General features: G+C 37.7%; 1 long non-coding RNA gene across 1 annotated transcript; it reads right to left on the bottom strand.

Annotated features, from left to right (window-relative positions):
- Nucleotides 1-2,121: 2,121 nt before the first annotated feature.
- Nucleotides 2,122-13,535, bottom strand: LOC144361008 (uncharacterized). The gene is made up of 2 exons (XR_014929853.1): nucleotides 13,420-13,535; nucleotides 2,122-2,399 (listed from the first exon to the last, which is right to left on the bottom strand). It is a non-coding gene; the product is annotated as an uncharacterized LOC144361008 (long non-coding RNA).
- Nucleotides 13,536-15,224: the final 1,689 nt, after the last annotated feature.

Genomic DNA, 15,224 nt, shown 5'->3' with positions numbered 1-15,224 from the left:
ATGAATTTATAATATAAGTGGCGGCTATTTTAAAATTAAATATGGACGTCATTAGAGTGACGAAAAAACATTGGTTTTCAGAATCACTGCATCACAAGCTATCAGAAAATCTCCAAAAATTACCAACAAAGACTGGAGTGTACAATAAAGGCATATCATGGGCATCTGACGAGACACGTAATTACTTGATGATGTCACCAGCTCAGTATAGGGAAGTGAGCCAGAGAAAAAAAATACCTTAGAAAAAGTCTACCTTTCCTTTCAGAGTACCTGTAGAGAATACCTGTAATTTGGAAAACCCTTCACGGATTTCTAAGCATTGTCAGACACAGAGGTCAAAGCTGTGCATCCAAAGAAGCTAATATTAAGCTCGCAAATGGCCCAGTATGTTTTGGAACAGTCACAGAAAGGACAAGAAATAAAACTCCACGAACTGAATATTATTACAGCTCGTAAATGAGTGGAACCCAAAGATTTTAAATGTTTGAGCCAGGGTCAGAGACGCTCTCAGGCATGATGCAGAGACACTGTAGCAATAAAAGAATGAATGCATTTCATGTCATTACCAAGCAATCCACCACATACATTCCAGAGTTACCAACCTCGGAAAAGAACCGAGTTAAATTTTCTTTTAACCTGGTGATTACAATATCTATTTATCTATCTAGCTTCACTTTATTTGAAAGATGACAGTGTGTGTTTCTGTTAGACGACACAGATGATGGATGATGTCATGCAATTGAATGCGTCCCTTCAACTGAAACCTTTTATAGAAGATCAATAAGCTGACTGCATTTGTGATTTGCAAAACTGGATAAAAAAAACTAAATCTCGATAAAACAGATACTATATGTTTAGACATGATTACAGTTTATTATATTTTTGGGTGGAGGCAACATTGAATATGAAAATACAGTCTAAAACTCAACAGGAGCTTAACCCACCGTGAGGGCGCTTTCACGGCTATATTAAATTACCAAAACGAGATTTCCTGACGTGACTGTATATTCAACAAGTAACTTGTTGAATCTTGATCTGTATATTTATATAAGAAACTCCAAACACAGGAGATGGGAATCTGTCGCACTCATTTTCACACTGAAACTCTTTTCAGCAAAAAGTGGTTTAACCTGGTAACATGTAGATATGGGATAGTATAGTTGGATTTTTATATTTTTTGTTGATATTAGCAACAAATAAAACCCCAAAAATATATATATTTTTAGGTGAATGTGATTTTTATAGTACACTGCTGGCACTCACCACCTCTACATACATTTACAATGCACTGCTGGAACTCGCCACCTCCCATGTCATTTAAATATCCTTGCTGGCACTCATCACTTTGAGCAACATGTATGGTAACTTGCTAGAATTCTCCGCCGACATTTACCTCTATCAACATTTACAGTATCTTGCTAGCACTATCGACATTCACAGTATATTGCTGGCTCTTGCCACCTCCCATGTCATTTGAGGGACCTTGCTCTCCACCTCGAGCAGCATTTACAGTACCTTGATGGAACTCGTCACCTCATGCAAAATTAACAGTACTACTTTCCACAACATTTAAGGGATCTTGCTGGCACTTGTAACCTCCAGCAACATGTATGGTAGCTTTTTTGCACTTGCTATCTCCACAGATATTTATGGCACATTGCTAGCACTCTCAAGGAACATTTACAGTATCTTGCTGGCACTTGCCACCTCCAGCAACATTCACAGTACCTTGCTGGCACTCGTCACCTCCAGCAACATTCACAGTACCTTGTTGGCACTCGCCACTTCCAGCAACATTTGCAGTACCTTGCTGGCACTCGCCACTTCCAGCAACATTTGCAGTACCTTGCTGGCACTCGCCACCTCCAGCAACATTTACAGTACCTTGCTGGCACTCGCCACTTCCAGCAACATTTGCAGTACCTTGTTGGCACTCGCCACCTCCAGCAACATTTGCAGTACCTTGCTGGCACTCTCCATCTCCAGTGACATGTACAGTATCTTGCTGACCCTTCCAACCTTCTGTGACATAATAATCAGTGTTTCAATAGATGTTTAAAATCACTTTAATTGTTTTAGTATTATATGTACTGCTAAAGAAGTGAAGATGCTGTACGACTATTTCATTGAACACTATATTTTATTGCACACAGAAACAATTGTCCTAATAAATGAGACATCTCAGTCACAGTACATAAGTTCCTGGCTAAGATTCATCATTGTATTCAGTTCCACGTGATTTTATTTTATTTTTTTATTTTTACAGCTGTACATCAGAATGTTCTCAAGTTCAATCAAGTTGTTTAGGTTCTAGAATTTGGGTTTTTTTTCTATCATGTCAGGATCATTCTGCCAATCATAACCCTTTCTCGTGACATCATGGAGTGAGTGTTTCTCATCTGCAAGAACAATATATTCACATGGTGTTAGAATAATAACCATTGAATGTTAATTGTTGTGACTGCAGTACATGTTTACTTTGATTTGACATAATATTTTCCAAGCAGTTTATTCGATATTATTTACAGAGTTTCTAATGGTCCACTCGTTAAGTTTACATGAAAGTTTTCGTTATTTGCTTTAATGAATCTTAAAAACTTCCGATCCACAGCTCCGCCATTCATTGGATATTGGACTGAAACTAAAATGCTAGTCATCACATCATAAAAAACACCACAATGATTACTTCATCAGTGCAATCTTACAAAACGCATTCATACAGTAACCAGCAAAAATTTGGTAAATCCAGTCAAATCAAAATGGCACTGTGTACAATATCATCACTTCAATCAAGGTTACAGCAAGTCTAAAAAATATTGAGGCATCAATATGCATACTAGCGAATTTGCTAAATGCTTGGGTTTTGTAACGCTGGACAGGACACGTGATAATAGAGCGTTGTGTCAGCAGTGTTTTTGACTCCCATGTGCGAAGCACAAAATGGGAGTCTTTGCAGTTAGTGTGTCTGTATGTGTGTGTGTATGTGTGTGTGTGTATGTGTGTATGTGTGTGTGTGTGTATGTGTGTCCGACTGTTCCACTGCTATCTCAAGAACCATACATCGGTTTTTGATGAAACTTGGTGCATAGATGCTCTGGGCCAATGCGCAGATTTGATTAGGTTTTGGTAAAAATCCATGCTCGTTAATTACCTAATTTGCATGATAATTAGCTAATTTTTAGCTGTTCTATGACTGTTCCACTGATATCTAAAGAACCACTCATTGGATTTTGATGAAACTTGGTACATAGATGCTCTGAACATATGCGCAGATTTGATTAATTTTTGGTAAAAATCCGTGCATATTAATTACCTAATTTGCATGATAATTAGCTATTTTTTAGTGGTTCCATGACTGTTCCACTGATATCTAAACAACCACTCATTGGATTTTGATGAAACTTGGTACATAGATGCTCTGAACTCATGCTAGGTTTTGATTAGTTTTTGGTAATAATCCGTGGATACTAATTACCTAATTTGCATAATGATTAGTCAATTTTCGGTTTTTCCACTGATATCTCAAGTACTAATCATCACATTTCAATGAAACTTGGTACATAGATGTCATACGACACTGCACAGACCTGATAGTTTTTATGGTAATATCAGTACATATTAATTACCTAATTTGCATAATTAATTAATTTTCAGCATTTGATATAAGTAGTTAGCATTACATTTCAATGAAACTTACATACTCAAGGACTATGCAGAGATTGATTGTTTTCGATAAATATTTGTGCATATTAATCACCTAATTTGCATAATTAGTTAATTTTCAGCTTTTCCACGGGTATCTCAAGTACTAATCATCGCATTTCAATGAAACTTGGTACATAGATCCTTTAGGACTATGCAGAGACCTGATTAGTTTTAGGGTAAATAATTGTGCATATTAATTACCTAATTTGCATAATTAATTTTCAGCTTTTCTACTGATATCTAAAGTACTAATCATCACATTTCAATGAATCTAGAATTATGCAGACCCAATTAGTTTCCGGTAAATATTTGTGCATATTAATCACCTAATTTGCATAATTAACCAACTTTCACACTGATATCTCAGGTACTATACATCACATATCAATGAATGTACATGGATGCTGTAGGACAATAGACAGACCTGAATAATTGTGGGTTAAAATCTGTACATATTAATTACCTAATTTGCATAATTAACCAATTTTAAGCTTTCACACTGATATCTAAAGTACCGTAAAAACTCCAAAATTTCGACCGGTTTTAAATAATTGGTGTTAGATATGTGACGTGTTTTTAGAGTCAAAATTAAGGTGCATTTTCGGACGGTCGAATTTTTCAGAATAGAAATCAGCAAATGAAAAAATGGGGATGATAGACAGTGTGCTTCATTAGTTTTTAAAAAATGCAATGTCCGTCAATTGACGTAAACTTCCTCATGTTTCACGGTAAAAGCAAAGGTCGTGGCCGAGTTGTAACTCAAAATCTAAACAAAGTCATCAATCAGTGAGTATTATGACAAGCAAAACAAAACATCAAGACGCGGAGAAGAGGTCAGCACAAAACTAATAGGTCAAAAGACAAAGCTGTCTAGCACTACCTAGAAAAACTTGCGAATGTTCGAAGTACAGGTACCCATTGGACAAAAGATGCATGGAAGTTTAGCAAACTATCTCCCCGACCCAGTGCAATGTATCCGGTTAGAATCAAAGCTCACGTGTCCCTTATTTGAGGGACCAAATTCTGCCGTAAATTCGCCCTTGGATTAAAAAATAAAATGGGATTTAAGAAAATAAAATGGGACTTTTAAGGTGTATTTTGGCGTCATTTTTCGGACATTTCAATCAATCCTGCCGGCTAAAATAGAGTCTAAGTTTTACCGTAGTCATTGACGTTTGTCTATTCAAGAGTACACGTGTATGATTTTTATCGTGACTAGCGTGAGCGGGTAAGCTTCCTTTCGAGAATGAGCTGTTATCACTGTGAACAATGTTAAATTATTCTTCAGATGACCAGTTTATTTTTTAAAAACAACTAATTTTTTTATTTAAAAAAAATCATGCCGTTTTCGCATCAAAATCCAAGCCAAAATATCGTACTACAACATCAATCTATTTAAATAAGCTATGGTAATTTGAACACGTTGGCATCATCCAGCTTTTTGATTGGTTAATTAGCGATTTGACCTATTTGACCTAAGAGAACATGGCGGATATCCTACAGCATCAAACGTTTATACGAGACCGGAATCATTCGCTTACGATGAAACTAAGTTGACTTTTATTTGTATTTCATAACCATTCAACAAATTTATTTTGTGTACATTATTATAATCACTACTGAGTACAGTAATAATCAACAACTCAGAAACGCAGCATGCCGAGATTTTTGTGTTCGTTTTTATTTGAAACTTCGTTTATTTAGAATATATTTTCGTTACCAATAAAATAAAAATCTCTCAGTCAATCAGAAACCCGGATTCATGCCTTCGAGGAAGGTCCCGTTTGAACGCTCACATCGTTTTTTTTTTCGTTTGGGGGAAAACTAAAACTGGTCGCAATTTTCGAATAAGAATGAGTCGGCAATTTTTAGTGGAGTCGAAAATTTGGAGGTAAATAAAACACCGAAACCCGGCAAATAAATAGGCGTTCGAATTTTTAGAGGGGTCGAAATTTTGGAGTTTTCACGGTACTAATTATTCCATTTCAATGAAACTTAGTACAAAGATGCTCTAGGACAATGTACAAACCTAATTAGTTTGGGGTAAAAATCTGTTCATATTAATTCCCTAATAAGCATAATAATTCATAATTTTTTGGTTTTTTGGTTCTAATCACATTTCAATTAAACTTGGAGACATAGATTTTCTGTTACATTGCGCAGACCTCATTAGTTTTACACTCAAATCTGGTCATATTAATTTTCTGATTTGCATAATTAGTTTTCAGCTAAGTAATTTCAAATTATATTTAATGTGTCTCCAATACTCTCAGCACATGGGAGTTCTTTCTAAGCTTTCTTTGATTACACGTGATGTTAACATTATACCATGACCACGATCCTGGCTCGACCTGACCTAGATCTGTTGGTGCCTGGTACAACAAAACCAAATCTATTCTGAAAAATCACGAGTCAATTACTACTGGGCATGAGTAGAACGCTTTTTGACTCCCATGTGCGAAGCACAAAATGGGAGTCTTTGCAGTTAGTGTGTCTGTATGTCTGTATGTGTGTATGTGTGTGTGTATGTGTGTATGTGTGTCCGACTGTTCCACTGCTATCTCAAGAACCATACATCGTTTTTTGATGAAACTTGGTGCATAGATGCTCTGGGCCAATGCGCAGATTTGATTAGGTTTTGGTAAAAATCCATGCTCGTTAATTACCTAATTTGCATGATAATTAGCTAATTTTTAGCTGTTCTATGACTGTTCCACTGATATCTAAAGAACCACTCATTGGATTTTGATGAAACTTGGTACATAGATGCTCTGAACATATGCGCAGATTTGATTAATTTTTGGTAAAAATCCGTGCATATTAATTACCTAATTTGCATGATAATTAGCTATTTTTTAGTGGTTCCATGACTGTTCCACTGATATCTAAACAACCACTCATTGGATTTTGATGAAACTTGGTACATAGATGCTCTGAACTAATGCTAGGTTTTGATTAGTTTTTGGTAATAATCCGTGGATACTAATTACCTAATTTGCATAATGATTAGTCAATTTTCGGTTTTTCCACTGATATCTCAAGTACTAATCATCACATTTCAATGAAACTTGGTACATAGATGTCATACGACACTGCACAGACCTGATAGTTTTTATGGTAATATCAGTACATATTAATTACATAATTTGCATAATTAATTCATTTTCAGCATTTGATATAAGTAGTTAGCATTACATTTCAATGAAACTTGGTACTTACATACTCAAGGACTATGCAGAGATTGATTGTTTTCGATAAATATTTGTGCATATTAATTACCTAATTTGCATAATTAGTTAATTTTCAGCTTTTCCACGGGTATCTCAAGTACTAATCATCGCATTTCAATGAAACTTGGTACATAGATCCTTTAGGACTATGCAGAGACCTGATTAGTTTTAGGGTAAATAATTGTGCATATTAATTACCTAATTTGCATAATTAATTTTCAGCTTTTCTACTGATATCTAAAGTACTAATCATCACATTTCAATGAATCTAGAATTATGCAGACCCAATTAGTTTCCGGTAAATATTTGTGCATATTAATCACCTAATTTGCATAATTAACCAACTTTCACACTGATATCTCAGGTACTATACATCACATATCAATGAATGTACATGGATGCTGTAGGACAATAGACAGACCTGAATAATTGTGGGTTAAAATCTGTACATATTAAGTACCTAATTTGCATAATTAACCAATTTTAAGCTTTCACACTGATATCTAAAGTACCGTAAAAACTCCAAAATTTCGACCGGTTTTAAATAATTTGTGTTAGAAATGTGACTTGTTTTTAGAGTCAAAATTAAGGTGCATTTTCGGACGGCCGAATTTTTCAGAATAGAAATCAGCAAATGAAAAAATGGGGATGATAGACAGTGTGCTTCATTAGTTTTTAAAAAATGCAATGTCCGTCAATTGACGTAAACTTCCTCATGTTTCACGGTAAAAGCAAAGGTCGTGGCCGAGTTGTAACTCAAAATCTAAACAAAGTCATCAATCAGTGAGTATTATGACAAGCAAAACAAAACATCAAGACGCGGAGAAGAGGTCAGCACAAAACTAATAGGTCAAAAGACAAAGCTGTCTCGCACTACCTAGGAAAACTTGCGAATGTTCGAAGTACAGGTACCCATTGGACAAAAGATACATGGAAGTTTAGCAAACTATCTCCCCGACCCAGTGCAATGTATCCGGTTAGAATCAAAGCTCACGTGTCCCTTATTTGAGGGACCAAATTCTGCCGTAAATTCGCCCTTGGATTAAAAAATAAAATGGGATTTAAGAAAATAAAATGGGACTTTTAAGGTGTATTTTTCGGACATTTCAATCAATCCTGTCGGCTAAAATAGAGTAAGTTTTACCGTAGTCATTGACGTCTGTCTATTCAAGAGTACACGTGTATGATTTTTATCGTGACTAGCGTGAGCGGGTAAGCTTCCTTTCGAGAATGAGCTGTTATCACTGTGAACAATGTTAAATTATTCTTCAGATGACCAGTTTATTTTTTAAAAACAACTAATTTTTTTTATTTAAAAAAAATCATGCTGTTTTCGCATCAAAATCCAAGCCAAAATATCGTACTACAACATCAATCTCTTCCGCATTGCGTTCAATAACATTAACATATTTAAATAAGCTATGGTAATTTGAACACATTGGCATCATCCAGCTTTTTGATTGGTTAATTAGCGATTTGACCTATTTGACCTAAGAGAACATGGCGGATATCCTACAGCATCAAACGTTTATACGAGACCGGAATCATTCGCTTATGATGAAACTAAGTTGACTTTTATTTGTATTTCATAACCATTCAACAAATTTATTTTGTGTACATTATTATAATCACTACTGAGTACAGTAATAATCAACAATTCAGAAACGCAGCATGCCGAGATTTTTGTGTTCGTTTTTATTTGAAACTTCGTTTATTTAGAATATATTTTCGTTACCAATAAAATAAAAATCTCTCAGTCAATCAGAAACCCGGATTCATGCCTTCGAGGAAGGTCCCGTTTGAACGCTCACATCGGGTTTTTTTTCGTTTGGGGGAAAACTAAAACTGGTCTCAATTTTCGAATAAGAATGAGTCGGCAATTTTTAGTGGAGTCGAAAATTTGGAGGTAAATAAAACACCGAAACCCGGCAAATAAATAGGTGGTCGAATTTTCAGAGGGGCCGAAATTTTGGAGTTTTCACGGTACTAATTATTCCATTTCAATGAAACTTAGTACAAAGATGCTCTAGGACAATGTACAAACCTAATTAGTTTGGGGTAAAAATCTGTTCATATTAATTCCCTAATAAGCATAATAATTCATAATTTTTTGGTTCTAATCACATTTCAATTAAACTTGGAGACATAGATTTTCTGTTACATTGCGCATACCTCATTAGTTTTACACTCAAATCTGGTCATATTAATTTTCTGATTTGCATAATTAGTTTTCAGCTAAGTAATTTCGAATTATATTTAATGTGTTTCCAATACTCTCAGCACATGGGAGTTCTTTCTAAGCTTTCTTTGATTAGTCACTGGAGTCAGCATTACACTGACGAGGAGATACAGCTAGTACATGTTTCCCAGCGATTTAAACACAAACTTTAGTCGTTGTATATATTGCCATCCATAATGTTAGCTGCATAAAATAACATTCCCATAAGTAGCAGATGGTGTCTGCCATCTAGGGACGGTTTTCAGAACAACTACTATATAATTTCCGAAATGCAGAAATTATATATATAACTTGGCAACGATGATTCTAAACCATGTGTCCCGCCCTCATCCACTTGTCGCCAGGCAACCAAACACAAACAGGCTATCAGACCAATATTTCGGATCCGAAGTGGGCGAAGGGGGAGTATAAATTTTTCCTCACTGTATAAAAGGCACACACAGTCCAGAGAAGAGTCCTCTCAATCCAAATCAAGGGCAATGGATAAGTATTGTGTCGAACCAGCTCTAACCGTACCCACAAACACGATAGCACAAATAATGAGACTTTAATAATTCTGAACAATAAACGGTATATTATCAAACAACTAGCAGTCATGCAATACAAGATCAGTAAACTGCAAAACATCAGCAGCAACATATATCATAAATCACAGCTACTACTACACAGTTGTGTCTGAAACAGCACTCAATGCACAAAAATATCTCTACAGTTCAGTGAAACAAGTAATCAAATGTCTCTTTCCAAATGCCACTGTACAAACTATCAGCCAGCACTATACCACGCTCTGCACCAGTACAGTCTCTACCAAGTTGCGTGCAACTCCTTTAATATTATGGCAATAGTCTTAATGACGTCACAACACTTACTAATCGGAATAAAACGCAACGAAACAGAAAAATAACATTTCACAAGTTTAACAAAAAGTCAATTTGTGAAAGCTTATACACATCAAACTAAATCAGTGGAAACCAGCAACCATGTTGTTGACATATTTTCCGTTCAACTTGAGCAAGTGTCCAAAATTCGCGCGCTGGCGAATACAATTTTGGCGGCAAACAAACCACAAATCAAAAATGTAATGCTTGCACTCAAGATCCGACACGGACAATATCTCAGCACAACAACATTGAAACAATAATTAACCCAAGGAAACCGAAACAGGAGCGGTGGGGAAATAACCCAGGGAGAGAGTGATTTCGAGCTCGCTAATAAACGGTCATTACATTGCATCCAACTCGTCGTCGACCTGAGTATCACTACAGTTTATTATCGTGACAGATGTAATACTCGGTTATGGCGAAGTCGGCCTATTGTCATGAATTTATTTTCACGTATCTGTTAACCGACTGAATTAGCTGATTATTAGCTCAATTGCTGTGTTATGTCTGTCATCGTTTATGCCTATTTGAAGTTTTGGATGGAACTTGGCTCAGTGATTTGGAACTAATTACGAGATATCCGTCGCGATTCTGACAGTTGGTATCCATAGTTATTAATGTAGTGAACGATTAATCAAAAGATATGACGTATTCAGTACTTAGTGTGATTGGCTTTATGATTGAAGGTTACGCCCTAGAGTCTTTTACTGCTTTGTAATTGGTTAGAGTTGTGAAAATGAATAAAGAGAGTTTGAGTTGGTCTTGGGGAGCACAGCACGAGAGACGCAGTAGAGAGAGTGCAGTCCTGGGCAGTCGAGTCCAGTCTAAGAGAGTCTTGGGGGGAGCCTTGACGCAGTCCAGTCTTGGGCGAGTCTTGGTTCAGCCTTGTGATAGTCTTGGGGACTTTTCCCCAGGGCGCTGTGTCTTATAGAGTGCTCGAAAGACCGACTAAGACGAGAGCTGAAACGTATTTCGTTGTGTGCGTCTTATTTGACTGTAATGTATAAGTGACTTTCCCGATCCCGTACCTCAAGGGGACACGATATAGAGACGAGACGAGATTCCCCCCTGACACGTGTGGAGAACCCAGAGAGAGAAGGAGAATTTCCCCCTGATATGTGGTGGAGAATCCGGGCATTGCGTCTTACGCACATTGACATCCTGTGAAGAAAAGTGAAATGGCGAAGGTGTGTCTTTCTTGCGAACCGAACTAACTGGCTCCATGGCAGAGACGACTCAGAAACCGCGCTTGACGACTAACGGCTTTACCGGTATGGCACCGATGTACAACGCTGAAGAGATGAAGACTTCTGAACCCCTTATGAAGGACGAGTATCGTATAGGACTGTATAATTAAGAATTGAGCGACATTAAAGACAAGAAGATGACAAAGAACGACCCAGAATAACGCGACAAGAGAAGAGACGCTTATAGACTTTGAATTAGAACTTTAGCTATTTGCTTAGAGAACCGCTCGCTGGACACTGTAACTGACACTGTGTAACTCAAGGACGTTGAACTCTTTTCCACAACCCTAACCCTATTGCTCAGTAATGTAATGTATTGCTTGCTTTTCCTATTGTTTTTACCGGGTTTTTTTTGTGATGTCGAATTGTATGTATGTAAGCGCCCAGATCTTTGTTTTAAACTGATATTTAGTGACGTGCGAGGTCCTTTATAACGATTTAAGTGCGCTTCAGTGGACAAGTATTTACAACACAGTGTTTTGAGTTTTGTGATGTTTTATGGAGTTTTAATGAGTTTATGAGTACGGATTATGATGGGGAAAGTAATGCCCCAATGAGTTTTTCAGAGTTTTGAGATTTGTCGAGTACAGAGATACCGACGTTTTAAGAGTTGTTTTTGTTTATGTGTTGTTTCCGGAATACTTCTGACGCTTTTTGAGTTTAGAGCACCTTTGTAACGTTTTTTAATGTCTTTTTTGGGATGAGAGTTTGGTGCGCTTATATACGTATTGTTTGATAACGCAAGCTTTTGTTCATGATTGACAGGATTATATGTAACTCAGTAGTTTCTATCGTTTTAGTCTTTTCCCCATCTTTTTGCCAGAGGAGTAATGTGTTATGATAGCTTTGTCTTTGCATTCTGTTTCCACACCGTATGACTTGTGTTTAGATTAACGACATGTGAGTTCAGTTGAAGTTTATAAGCGTATATGACAGGAGTTTGAGTAATAGCTTGTTATTCATTGTTTATTAGTTACCGCTTTGCAATGCTTTAACCGAGAGACGCATCCCTGGTAATCACGTGATCATGCTGTCGACTGCAGCGATTGGCTGATCGCTTGGTTACACCGCCACGCCTTAGTTTTTTTGACCTTTTGATATAGAGTTTGTAACCTTAGTAACGGAGACAGTGCAGCGAAGGGTTATCTCATCAAACCGTTTTGAGAAAAGTGAGTCGATTGGTAGCCTTTCCCTTGTTTTTGATTTATAACCGTTGATATTTGTGACTTTATAACCATTGTATTTAGACTTTATAATCATTGTACTTAATTAGTGTGTTTTACTCTTTTTGATTTATACCTTTTCTTAGTATTGTATTTAACCCTATGACGATGAGTGGCTGACGGTATCTTTGATTTATGAACGTGTTATGCCAAGAGGCACAATCTCCGTTTGGGTGAAGGGATGTGTCATGAATTTATTTTCGCGTATCTGTTAACCGACTTAATTAGCTGATTATTAGCTCAATTGCTGTGTTATGTCTGTCATCGTTTAGGCCTATTTGAAGTTTTGGACGGAACTTGGCTCAGTGCTTTGGAACTAATTACGAGATATCCGTCGCGATTCTGACAGTTGGTATCCATAGTTATTAATGTAGTGAACGATTAATCAAAAGATATGACGTATTCAGTACTTAGTGTGATTGGCTTTATGATTGAAGGTTACGCCCTAGAGTCTTTTACTGCTTTGTAATTGGTTAGAGTTGTGAAAATGAATAAAGAGAGTTTGAGTTGGTCTTGGGGAGCACAGCACGAGAGGCGCAGTAGAGAGAGTGCAGTCCTGGGCAGTCGAGTCCAGTCTAAGAGAGTCTTGGGGCGAGCCTTGACGCAGTCCAGTCTTGGGCGAGTCTTGGTTCAGCCTTGTGAGAGTCTTGGGGACTTTTCCCCAGGGCGCTGTGTCTTATAGAGTGCCGAAAGACCGACTAAGACGAGAGCTGAAACGTATTTCGTTGTGTGCGTCTTATTTGACTGTAAAGTATAAGTGACTTTCCCGATCCCGTACCTCAAGGGGACACGATATTGAGACGAGACGAGATTCCCCCCTGACACGTGTGGAGAACCCAGAGAGAGAAGGAGAATTTCCCCCTGATACTATCACACATGAATCAGACGGTTTACCTCGGAGTCTTCTTTCGATTTACTCGCTTACCAGCAAATCCCACGCCGTCTTGATCACTCGTCGATGTCCCAAGCTTACCGCACAACAGCAGGCAACCGATCGGGGTTACAACATCAGCCTCGTGGTTTGTAGGAGCGCAACGTCTTTCAATCATGGAAAGTTCGTTTCACAGGATCCAAGACTCCCTCAGCCTCACAGCTGACCCCAGCGGCGACTCGGATGATTCCCCTTCTCTGCTACAAGTGTTCAGTCAGGAATCAATGCCGTTATTCGCCTGATTTAGATGAATCTTCACCCCGCAATAAAATTCGTACGGGAAGTTAGTTAACGAGTTCACAATGAAAGTAAATGCCCGATATTGGGCGAATTCGTGTATCATTGGCGTCATAGGAACATTCCGGGGTCTTCGTTTTCCATGGTCTTTGTTTTCCAGGGTCTTCGTTTTCCATGGTCTTCGTTTTCCAGGATCTTAGTTTTCCAGGGTCTTCGTTTTCCATGGTCTTCGTTTTCCATGGTCTTCGTTTTCCATGGTCTTCGTTTTCCAGGGTCTTCGTTTTCCAGGGTCTTCGTTTTCCAGAGTCTTCGTTTTCCAGGGTCTTCGTTTTCCATACATTGTAATTTCACAATTAAAAATAGTTAGTTTAATTTATTATGAAGAATTTCGTACGGGAAGTTAGTTCACAATGAAAGTAAATGCCCGATATTGGGCGAATTCGTGTATCAATTGCGTCATAGGAACATTCCAGGGTCTTCGTTTTCCATGGTCTTCGTTTTCCATGGTCTTCTTTTTCCAGGGTCTTCGTTTTCCAGGGTCTTCGTTTTCCATGGTCTTCGTTTTCCAGAGTCTTCGTTTTCCAGGGTCTTCGTTTTCCAGGGTCTTAGGTCTTCGTTTTCCAAGGTCTTCGTTTTCCATACACCCCATTTTGCTGTCCTGTTTCCAGCGCGTTCCTTCAACCAATCCGACAACTCGCCTCTCCAGGACAAAGGTCGGTCACTCTCAATTAGCATAAAAAACTCCAAATTTAGGAAAGACATCCCCAACCCGTGTCTCGCTCCTGTACGCGGTGAATTTCAACAGTCTAAAATAAGCCACATACCATGGCACCGGGAAAACACCATGGCAACCAGTTTCCACACAAATACTAATCCAAAAAGTGATCCACACTCGGTCAATAAACCGGTAATAAAGCAGCATTTCGTACATCACTTAAATACTGCATAATAGTACACTCAGTTACCTAGTCAACGTTAATACTACGTGTGACACATGTTCCTCCTGTCAAATGCTCCAGTTGGCATTCATGCAATGATTTCACCAAAAAACATTTACATTAAAAGCCTTCGCTGTAGGTATACACTGGGAATCTGCTTATGAGCAAATAAAAACGTATTTACGGCACTGTTATGTAACAATGATTATTTTTCATCTCTGCACTCAAATCTAACCAGGTTTTCAATAACATATCAACCAGCGCTAAAGCAATTATTATAGATTTGATATATAATCAGTAGTATGATATTCATATTCACAAATTGTAAAAATGGGCGGGTTTCCGGCCTCCTAAGACTGAAAAACAAAGGTTTACTGGATCTGTCCATGGAAGTATTGCCATGATAGACATTGTGACGCCTTGTTTTATAGTCAGAATGGGGGGTGGTTAACGTTAACATTACCTGAACTAAAAGTAATATATATGTATATATAAATAGGATGGGGTTGGGCATATACTAATCTGTTTCATGATTCATTCAACACAGCGGTTAGCACGGACCACGTGTTATTTTCCCAAACGCAGTCTCAGAA

Source organism: Saccoglossus kowalevskii, chromosome 6 (assembly GCF_978046115.1).
Source record: "Saccoglossus kowalevskii chromosome 6, keSacKowa6.1, whole genome shotgun sequence".
Taxonomy (NCBI): Eukaryota; Metazoa; Hemichordata; class Enteropneusta; family Harrimaniidae; genus Saccoglossus; species Saccoglossus kowalevskii.
This window is presented reverse-complemented; position numbering and strand designations above follow the sequence as displayed.